Here is a 10,872-nt window from a genome sequence, read left to right as displayed (position 1 = left end):
TAATTTTGTAAATTCTTCAAAAAGGTTTTTGCATCAAGCTGGCCACCTTGTCGTCTTTTTCCACAATTCTAACCTCATCAGAAATAAACGGTGGCGCATGATGATGATGATGATGAAGATCCAGAAACAGTAGTTTACCAGGGTATGTCATACCTACTACCATTTGCTTAGATTGTTCTGCCAGATCAGTGCTCGTCCGACGGGCCAACTAGTCTCATCTGCAGTTCATACCCACACCTTGTAGGCGTAGATACACACACATGCACACTCTACAGGCTCGCGCCACAACCTCCCATACTCCCTCCCCTTATCCCCACCCCCCTCTCATCATCATCAGATTTTTTCAATCTGCGAGGCATCAGCAGGTTAATATTATTATCAGGCAGACGAGAGGCGGTAACATGATCCTTATCACAGGTAGGAATTACAATATTTATGCTGGCTGGTTTATTTGTGCTGGCCAGACGGATTGCGGCACAGCCTTTTAATCCATTAAACCGCGGTAAGGTGTCAAATTAGGCTGTTTCATTAATATACCATACACAAGCACATTATGACTGGAGAGAGAGAGGGGCGAGGGAGGGAGGGAGGGAGGGAAGAGAGAGAGTAGTAGAGGGAGGGAGAGGGGAAGAGAGAGAGAGAGAGAGAGAGAGAGAGAGAGAGAGAGAGAGAGAGAGAGAGAGAGAGAGAGAGAGAGAGCGAGAGAGAGAGAGAGAGAGAGAGAGAGAGAGAGAGAGAGAGAGAGAGAGAGAGAGAGAGAGAGAGAGTAGTAGAGGGAGGGAGGAGGGGGAGGGAGGGAGAGAGAGAGTAGTAGTAGAGGGAAGGAGAGAGAGAGAGAGAGAGAGAGAGAGAGAGAGAGAGAGAGAGAGAGAGAGAGAGTAGTAGAGGGAGGGAGGGAGAGAGAGAGAGAGTAGTAGTAGAGGGAAGGAGAGAGAGAGAGAGAGAGAGAGAGAGAGAGAGAGTGTAGTAGAGGGAGGGAGGGAGAGAGAGAGAGAGAGTAGTAGTAGAGGGAAGGAGAGAGAGAGAGAGAGAGAGAGAGAGAGAGAGAGAGAGAGAGAGAGTAGTAGAGGGAGGGAGAGAGAGAGAGAGCTGACTGTTCATCAAGTAGAGATTATTATTATTCCTTTTCCTAGAGATGAGCAAATTATAAGCGCATACACCTTCTTTATCTGTTTGGATAAGAGGGGGGCTGCCGTGTGGGCCGGGTGATGGATGACTGTGTTTACAGATGAGGGTGATAATGTTAAGCAGTGCAGCATTAAGCATCAATTTGCCACAGAGCCAGACCCGGGCTCCAGGCCGGGTTGGTCAGACACTAAACGAGCCCCAGACTGATGAGGTCTCCCTGGGCACCAGATTGCCTAATCTTCCCCTACTCCTCCAGATTGATAGAGTCACTGCTCACGGCGGAGATTGCAATGAGAGGACTAAAGTTGACTCTCTCTGTGTTATCTGTGGTTATTGTACAACAAGGGAAGGCCAGGTTCAGTGGGCATCTTTATGGAAGAATGACCTGAGGGATCATGTAGACAGGGATGACATTGGGGGAGAACACGTGGCAATGGTCCCAAAGTGAAATTATTTTGACATGTAGATATTATGATCCCTAGGATTTTTCCAGTCCCAGCCCTGACTGTAGGAGGAAAGACATGTATGTTGCTCTTTTTGTCTTTCCGTCAATGTTTGATGTGTGTCATGATGTTTGGCAGCATAAAATCAGCAATTTTTTATTTTTTATTTTGATTGAACCTTTATTTTAACAGGGTAGACATATTGAGACCTAGGTCTCTTTTTCAAATGCACCCTGTATAATACAACATAAATAAACAACACATTATACACAAAATATATATGTCAAAATACAAAAACACAGTCATGGGAAGCACAAATAAAACATCTCAAATCACCCAGAAAAACAAGGGCCTTGTAAAGTAGGTCCTTGTAAACAAAAAGGGAGTAATGTAGAGATCTATGGGTCTTTAGCGAAGTCCAGACAATTTTTTGATACAGGATTACAGAAGGTCACTCAGTAATATGTGTTGTCTTGTCTCATGATGATAATACATGTACAGATAACTGCCAAAATAAAGGAAACACGTGAGTAAATGAGGGATACAAAGTATATTGAAAGCAGGTGCACACATTATTTTGGCTACCATGGCTAGAAGATCTCAGTGACTTTGAAAGAGGGGTCTCAAAGGGGAAAAGGGGTCTAAAGGGTATGTGTGTGTGTGTGTGTGTGTGTGTGTGTGTGTGTGTGTGTGTGGTGTGTGTGTGTGTGTGTGTGTGTGTGTGTGTGTGTGTGTGTGTGTGTGCATCTCAGTCTCAGTCACCAGATCTCAACCCAATTGAACACTTATGGGAGATTCTGGAGCGGTGACTGAGACAGCGTTTTCCACCACCATCAACAAAACACCAAATGATGGAATTTCTCGTGGAATAATGGTGTCTCGTTCCTCCGATAGAGTTCCAGACACTTGTAGAATCTATGCCAAGGTGCATTGACGCTGTTCTGGCTCGTGGGGGCCCAACACCCTTTATTTTGGCAGTTACCTATTGACTGCATATTTTCCTTTATTATTATCCAAGTTACTGAGAAAATGGATGGGTTGCTGTCTGAGACTTGACCTTTAAAGAAGTGTACCTACTATAAAGACATCCTCTGTTCCTCAACGTATGAACATGTACGTTTTGTAATCATTATTTTGTATGGAATGATTACATTATATATGTTTGTGTTGAAGTGTTACAGGTTGTGTCATTGGTTGTAGTTTGAGATGGGTTTTGAGTGCTATCTCAGATACCATTGTTCCAGGTGTCTACTTAGACAATACTTTGTGACACTAATTTAATATCACCAAGCATATTTAAAAGATGTTCCTTTGCCTAACTAACGGGGTAAACAGGAAGTAAACACTGAGCAGACAAACCCTGTGCACACCCAAAGTGAGTTTAATCAACAGCAGAAACTTCTGTTTTTTCCCTGTCAAAATACATCAATCTACCCAGACTCAAAGAGCAGAAAGACAAATGGCTGGAAGAAGAAAGGTTAAACGTCTGCATTAGAACCTGTGTCCCCAAGCATGTTAAAGAGCTTGGTATGGGGATGGGGGGGCCTCGACGACACCTTGTCATCCTTCTCCTGTCACAGGAAATAGACTGATGGATCACTTCCTGGTGTCACTGCTGTGGACTGGTGACAATCAGCCAAATGATAGTGTCTGCCTGCCTACATATCTGTAATTGATAGCCCAAACCCCAAACACTCTCTTCTCCAGTTGCTATGATGGAACATTGGATTGAAATCACTCCCGATGAGGTGGAGGCCAGACCATTTGTTATTTACTTCCCTCCCTGCGCGCGTTCTGCTCCACACCCTTCCTCCGTCTCCCCCCGACCGCCCCTCTCCCTCCCTCCCTCCACCCCCATCTGCACTCCCTCACCCCTGCTGGAATTTTCGCCACAAGAACACATTATGGTAATCCGACAGTATGTGTGTATAGGAATCAATCAAGGGAAAAGCCATCCCAAGAGTTATGACACGGCAAAGTCTGTTTGTAACTTTTGATTAATGGTAGATTTTCGGTTTTCTAAATTGAGAACGAGGCGGACTGTGGAGGAAGGGGATGGGAAATGGTGGGATGCTGGGATGGGTTTGAACCCACCCGGTATTTCCATTAGATGCGGGAGAAAGAGAAGTGGGGGGACACACACGCTGCTCGTGGGGCCCGCCGCACCTGCCGGCCTCGAGCCGAGCCCATTTCCCTGACGACTTATGTATGGCGTCGTCGCGGCGATGGATGCCACCTTCCCTCAGCCTATCATCATCATCATCACCAGGCACCTTGGAGCCGCAGCAACGAGAGCCTAGGAGGACTGATTTATAAAGTTGTTTTGGCAATTTGCTGTTATGTTATTTCCATGCCATATAAATTGATATATCTATCTAGCGCAGCATACAGGTATTATCAGGGCTGTATTGGAGGATCATCAGAGGGGTGTTATGGGGATACTTTGGGATATTTGGCAGGATGTTAGTGGATAGGCGCTTTAACACGAGATACTAACTTGAACATTAATCATGCTGGGATGAGGGGAAAAGCCAGAGGAAGGGTTTTGTGTTGAACAGTGGTTGTTTTTGTACATATGAACTGTATATGCTTCCTTCTCAGAGCAGGCTGGTGGGAGGAGCTATAGGAGGACGGGCTCATTGTAATGGCTGGAATGGAATAAATAGAACGGAGTTAAACATGTGGTTTCCATATGTTTGATACGGTTACATTCCTTCCATTCCAGCCATTACAATGAGCCCGTCCTCCTATAGCTCCTCCCACCAGCCTCCACTGTTCCTTATCAAATTTGTTGGTATAAAGTCCTTTATTTATCTCAAAGAATCTCATTACAAAAAAAAAAAACTGTTTGCTCTTTCTTTAATAATTCAATTATTATGTTTCCTAGTAAAAACTGCTGCAAGTCTCAAGGCCCATAAAGGAACATTTTTGGTCTCTGAATTGTGTTGGTTTAAGTACAATCTTTACCCACACCAACACATCACTGATCCCAAGTCCAGCTTAAACATAACAACACACAGATCCAAGAATCATCAACAACATTGGAACTTCTGCAGATATTTAGGTTTGCAAATCTGAGGTGCAAATTGTTTGTGGAATCTCCATTATGCCCTTTCTTATGTTGTCATTAGCAATCAGCTCACTGTGAAAACAGGGCGGCGGGAGGGGAGGAAAATCATTTGAACCTGTGGCTCTTCCATAGATCGGCCGGTGCTGAGGGGGGTCAGGGGTGACAGCTTGGGTCAATAACGCAGGCCTGGAGGGGCGCGTGGCAGGACCCACGGGGGTTTGGGGTGGGGTCGTCAAGGATCAGCCAGCGTTACCGTGGAGTCGGCAGAATTCTGACGATGGGGGGGAGGGGTGAGGGTTGGGTGTTAGATAGTAGATAGACGGTAATAGCTGACGGTGCCAGCCCCAGCTCCTGGGTCATACATGGCCATCATTGTCTCCTTTCTCTCCTCCTCCTCCTCCAGCCTGTCTGTCTGCCTGTCTGTCTGTCCCCTCAGAGCAGGACAGTGTGACAGGGGGCTGAGCTATTGAAGGGTGTGACGGGCCATCAGCAGGCCAGGCCCCTCTTTTCTCTCTGTCCTCCTGTCCTTTACTGCCAGCCTGCTCCCTCCGTCTACGCTACTCACTCAGGGGGCATGGCACCGCACCGCACCACGCCACGGGCCTGACGCAAGGGATATCGAGTTATTGATCCAGTGTTTCTGTCTGAGAAGTGTGTTGTGTCTGTATGAGTGAGTGAGTTATCGATACAGTGGACTTCAACAGCCCACCATTGATCCCCAAACACCACCTGCATACAAGTCAGGTAAAAACACACACTTCAAAACAGTGAAGGCTTGTTTCTAGGTATTTGTTTGTTTCCATGCAGTTTTGTCTAGTTTCCTCCAAAGACCGCCAAGGACTCCTCAAATGAATATGGTACTGAACTACTCCATCAGCCTATGTGTTGACATTATGAGCATGTTTGATATGTATATTAGGTACACCCATCTAGTACCGGGTCGGACCCCCTTTGCCTCCAGAACAGCCTGAATTATTCGGGCATGGATTCTAAAAGTCGGAAATGTTCCATAGGGATCTTGGTCCATGCTGACGCCATGGCAACACGAAGTTGCTGCAGATTGGACCGCGGTAGACCACCACCATCAGCCTGTCCCTTGACACCAGGCAGGATGGGTCCATGGACTCAGGCTGCTTACACCAAATCCTAACTCTGCCATCAGCATGACGCAACAGGAACCGTGATTCGGCGGACCAGGAGATGTTTTTCGACTCCTCAGTTGTCCAGTGTTGGTGATCGTGTGCCCACTGGAGCCGCTTCTTCTTGTTTTTAGCTGATAGAAGTGGAACCCGGTGTGGTTGTCTGCTGCAATAGCCCTGCAATAGCCCTTCCATGACAAGGATCGATGAGTTGTTCCGAGATGCCGTTCTGCACACCACTGTTGTACTGCGCCGTTATATGTCTGTTTGTGGCCCGCCTGTTAGCTTGCACGATTCTTGCCATTCTCCTTCGACCTCACTCATCAACAAGCTGTTTTCGCCCACAGGACTGCCGCTGACTGGATGTTTGTCGCAACATTTTTGGGAAACCCTAGACACTGTCATTTGTGAAAAGCCCAAGAGGGTGGCCGTTTTTGAGATACTGGCTACGGCGTGCCTGGCACCGACGATCATACCACGCTCAAAGTTGTTTAGGTCACTCGTTTTGCCCATTCTAACTTTCAATCGAACAGTAACTGAATGCCTCGATGCCTGTCTGCCTGCTTTATATAGCAAGCCACTGCCATTGTCTGTAAGAGCGATCCATTTTCGTGAACGGGGTGGTGTACCTAATAAACTGGCTGGTGAATGTGTGCACACTAGCGAGGAGCTATGATGATAATGTTTTGGTTCTCTGAGCAGAGTAATAGAAAATATAGATGGATTTAAAAGACAGTTAAAGATGAGAAGACATTTCATATGGAGACATTTCCACCAGGCACATTCGGTCCAGGTAGGGACCATTTGGAATGGAAAATAGGTAATAACCTCAATTTGTTCCTCCATGTCCCCATCTCATGACAAACGGCTTTACAACTTGCTTTGCCTTAACTGGTTCCAGAAGGATTTAGAAGTTTGCCAACTTGTCAGTGGGATTGATTAGGCGGAGATATGAAGTTCAGGTCATCGTTCTCTCTCATAGTTCAATATGTTCCTAGTGATTCAGACAGGGCTGATGGAGGGGATTTTGGTTATTAGACCTCTGGCTGAGACCTAGGGTGTTTCTATAGGGTTGGGGCTGAATGGGGATAACTGGTTGTAGGATAGGGTGTGCGTGCGTGTGTGTGTGTGTGTGCGCGCGTGCAAGGGTGCGTCCATGCACATGCTTTCTCTCTGTGTGTTATTCCACATTCAGTCAGCTACTCCGGTGGCCTGAGAGAGCACCAGATCTCAGCTCCCAGAGAGCCTCACTCACTTTGACTCCCTCACTACCTGAGAGAGCACCATATCTCAGCTCCCAGAGAGCCTCACTCACTTTGACTCCCTCACTACCTGAGAGAGCACCAGATCTCAGCTCCCAGAGAGCCTCACTCACTTTGACTCCATCACTACTAACTGTCTTTAAACAGCACCAAACATCAACTCAATATGTTGTCCAGCCCACCTGATAGGTTTCCAGATAACTATAACTTCTCTGTGGAACATGGAATAATGGCACCTGAGGCCGACAGGACAGAATACAAATAGGGAGGGAATGGACATGCCTATATGCCAAACACACACACACACACACAATCCTATCCACCCGTCCGTGGAAAAGCCATTTACGGACCGCCAAGATGTCAAGCTCTAACGTGTAGCAGAGAAAAGACAGTGGGTCTGATGGGTTCTCTCTCTCCAGGCCTGGCTGTGAGGTAATGTGATGTGATGTGTTCTCTCTCTCCAGGCCTGGCAGTGAGGAGATGTGATGTGATGTGTTCTCTCTCTCCAGGCCTGGCAGTGAGGAGATGTGATGTGATGTGTTCTCTCTCTCCAGGCCTGGCAGTGAGGAGATGTGATGTGATGTGTTCTCTCTCTCCAGGCCTGGCAGTGAGGAGATGTGATGTGATGTGTTCTCTCTCTCCAGGCCTGGCAGTGAGGAGATGTGATGTGATGTGTTCTCTCTCTCCAGGCCTGGCTGTGAGGAGATGTGATGTGATGTGTTCTCTCTCTCCAGGCCTGGCTGTGAGGAGATGTGATGTGATGTGTTCTCTCTCTCCAGGCCTGGCTGTGAGAAGATGTGATGTGATGTGTTCTCTCTCTCCAGGCCTGGCTGTGAGGAGATGTGATGTGATGTGTTCTCTCTCTCCAGGCCTGGCTGTGAGGAGATGTGATGTGATGTGTTCTCTCTCTCCAGGCCTGGCTGTGAGGAGATGTGATGTGATGTGTTCTCTCTCTCCAGGCCTGGTAGTGAGGAGATGTGATGTGATGTGTTCTCTCTCTCCAGGCCTGGCTGTGAGGAGATGTGATGTGATGTGTTCTCTCTCTCCAGGCCTGGCTGTGAGGAGATGTGATGTGATGTGTTCTCTCTCTCCAGGCCTGGCTGTGAGGTAATGTGATGTGATGTGTTCTCTCTCTCCAGGCCTGGCTGTGAGGTAATATGATGTGTTATATTAATTTTGTTATACCACAGGTGATCTTATTACTGGCCTAGTAAACTGAACTATGAGAACATCATTCCCAGCAAGTGACACTCAAACACTCTACATAATAGGAAAAAGGGGCATATGCACCATCCTCTGGAATATTAAATATATAGACATGTTCAATCAATATGCAGGCTACGTATGTGTGGTTAAACAATGCATGTTTAAAACCTTTTACTGCAGTGGTCTAAATCAGGGTCACACAGAGTGTTTCTTGGTAGTCTTAAACAAATCTACTTTGAAACAAAAGTATGCACCTCACACACATGGTTATGGGCTTAAAAAAAGAAGACACCTGTACCATGTCAGATATAAAATGTATTCAATTTTGAGTTTGCATCCCAATATTACACTTTATATGCATCACAGAAGACTGAAATATAACAAAACCGTTTGGTATAGAAACACTGAATTTCCGTCGTAAAAAAAATAAACTTTATAAATTATGAAATTATGAAAAATATTAATAACATTCCACCCATGAGGCCAAAGAGGTTGCTTTAGGTCATTGACTGCAGGAAAGGGCTACAGGATTGAGAAACAAGCTATACAACTATGGGTGGGCATGTAAAGACATCGGAAAGCCAGTGTCTTTATTAATTCAGACTGACATTCTGTATAATGACACTTCAATTTGATGAACCAGCAGAGATATCATAGATGATGTGGTTCATAATAAGAGGAACGATTCCACACTGATCCCTCCTCACTCACTGCTATACCCATAGAATAGGAAATTAGAATACATATAATTTAGTAGGATCTTCTATGGCTATATATCCCTACCCACCCAGATAGCCATCTAGCCTCCACCCGCACTATGACATATTATAGAAGCATAGTTTGTTTTGTGATAAAAAATAATGACAGTTCCACACTGAACTCTTCTATGTATTAGAAATCTTCCAACAGCCCTATCGGCATTTCCCTCTTTGTTCCCATCTCCAAACATTTTGGTTTGCTGAAGGGTCATCTCTGTATCCCTCCATCTCTGGCCTAGGTAATGAATTAATGCAATTACCAGGCTTGATTGTTTGGAAGGTCATTGGGAATCCTGTAATTTTTCACTTATGTTACACTGCTGTTTGTGATGAATGTAGCCAACCTTTCTGCATCCCTCCTTAGATTACTCTGGGCATTAAAATGCAACTGCAAATTAAGCTGTTCATTGAACTCTGAGGCCAGACCGTGAGTCCGTTTATACAGATGAACAAATGGAAAGATGTGTTGTGGTGTAAAAATATACATAAAATCTCTTCTTCCTATCTAACAAATGTTGTGATTTAAAAAAAACATTTAAACAGTATTTTCCATTATTTTATGTTTTTGACTGTTTTTGCTTTTCTATACTTCATTACTTACTCAATTAAATCATAAATAGTTTGAATACATGAAGTGTATTTTAAAATGTCATCAGTTACAACTTAGATTTAGATTTCATCTCATACGTTTCTGTTACAGCCTCTGAAATACAGCCATACTAAATCCTCTTTACACATCACTGTGATTTACATACACTGGGTTGGTGGCTATCGGAGATGCAACACACTTTTTCAACCAATCAAGCATTATGTTCCTCTAATCATCAGACACTGCTGTCCCCCCTCTGTTACCTCACTATTTCACTCTCTCTCCCTGTTCTTCTCTTTCTATCTATTTATCTATATATATCTACCTCCCTCTCTATCTCTCTCTCTCTCTCTCTCTCTCTCTCTCTCTCTCTCTCTCTCTCTCTCTCTCTCTCTCTCTCTCTTCTCTTTCTTTCTTTCTTTCTTTCTTTCTCTCTCTCTCTCTCTCTCTCTCTCTCTCTCTCTCTCTCTCTCTCTCTCTCTCTCTCTCTCTCTCTCTCTCTCTCTGCCTTAACTTTCTCTCTTCTATCCCCACTCGCCTTCTCACCTTTTCTCTCTAATCTCTCTTTATCTATTATGTACCCAAACTTTCTCACCTCACGTCTCCCTCCCTCCACCCCCCACCACCTTCCCTCCCTTTCTCTCGTGGTGGACATACTGTCTCCTGTGTAGTTCATGGGGTTGGTGTTCTGCAGGTTGAATTAGTGTTCTGTCAAGGTTGTTCCGCTGCAGGGGCTTGGCAGGTGCCCCATTCCAACTCCACGGCCTATCAGCTACACGTCCATCTGTCCAGTGTAGAGGGATGAGGTGGAGGGATGGAGGAATGGAGGGGTGGAGGAGAGGAGTGGTGGAAGGAAAGAGGGGCAGATGGATAAAGGGGTGGAGAGATAGGGAGATTTGGGTTGGGGGGGCAGAGGGGTGGAGGATGGAGGGGTGAGCGGGTGAGGGGTGGAGGATGGAGGGGTGGAGGGGTGGAAGATGCCCTCTCGAAGTTGGACAACATTTCCTCTCAGTCCCAGTGCAGGCTCTAGCAGCATCAGACCTCTTCAGTGTTAGCGAGGTCCTGTGGTCCCAGTGCAGGCTCTAGCAGCATCAGGCCTCTTCAGTGTTAGTGAGGTCCTGTGGTCCCAGTGCAGGCTCTATCAGCATCAGACCTCTTCAGTGTTAGTGAGGTCCTGTAGTCCCAGTACAGGCTCTAGCAGCATCAGACCTCTTCAGTGTTAGTGAGGTCCTGTGGTCCCAGTGCAGGCTCTAGCAGCATCAGACCTCTTCAGTGTT

General features: G+C 45.9%; 1 protein-coding gene across 1 annotated transcript in view; it reads right to left on the bottom strand.

Annotated features, from left to right (window-relative positions):
- dock7 (dedicator of cytokinesis 7) overlaps positions 1-10,872 on the bottom strand; it is a gene marked incomplete at its 5' end in the record, with an annotated part of 115,732 nt that overhangs the window by 62,811 nt on the left and 42,049 nt on the right. The window lies entirely within an intron of this gene.

Source organism: Coregonus lavaretus (genome assembly GCF_964263955.1).
Source record: "Coregonus lavaretus genome assembly, chromosome: 6".
Taxonomy (NCBI): domain Eukaryota; kingdom Metazoa; phylum Chordata; class Actinopteri; order Salmoniformes; family Salmonidae; genus Coregonus; species Coregonus lavaretus.
Note: the sequence above shows the minus strand (reverse complement) of the source record. Positions and strands in the feature narration are given on the sequence as shown.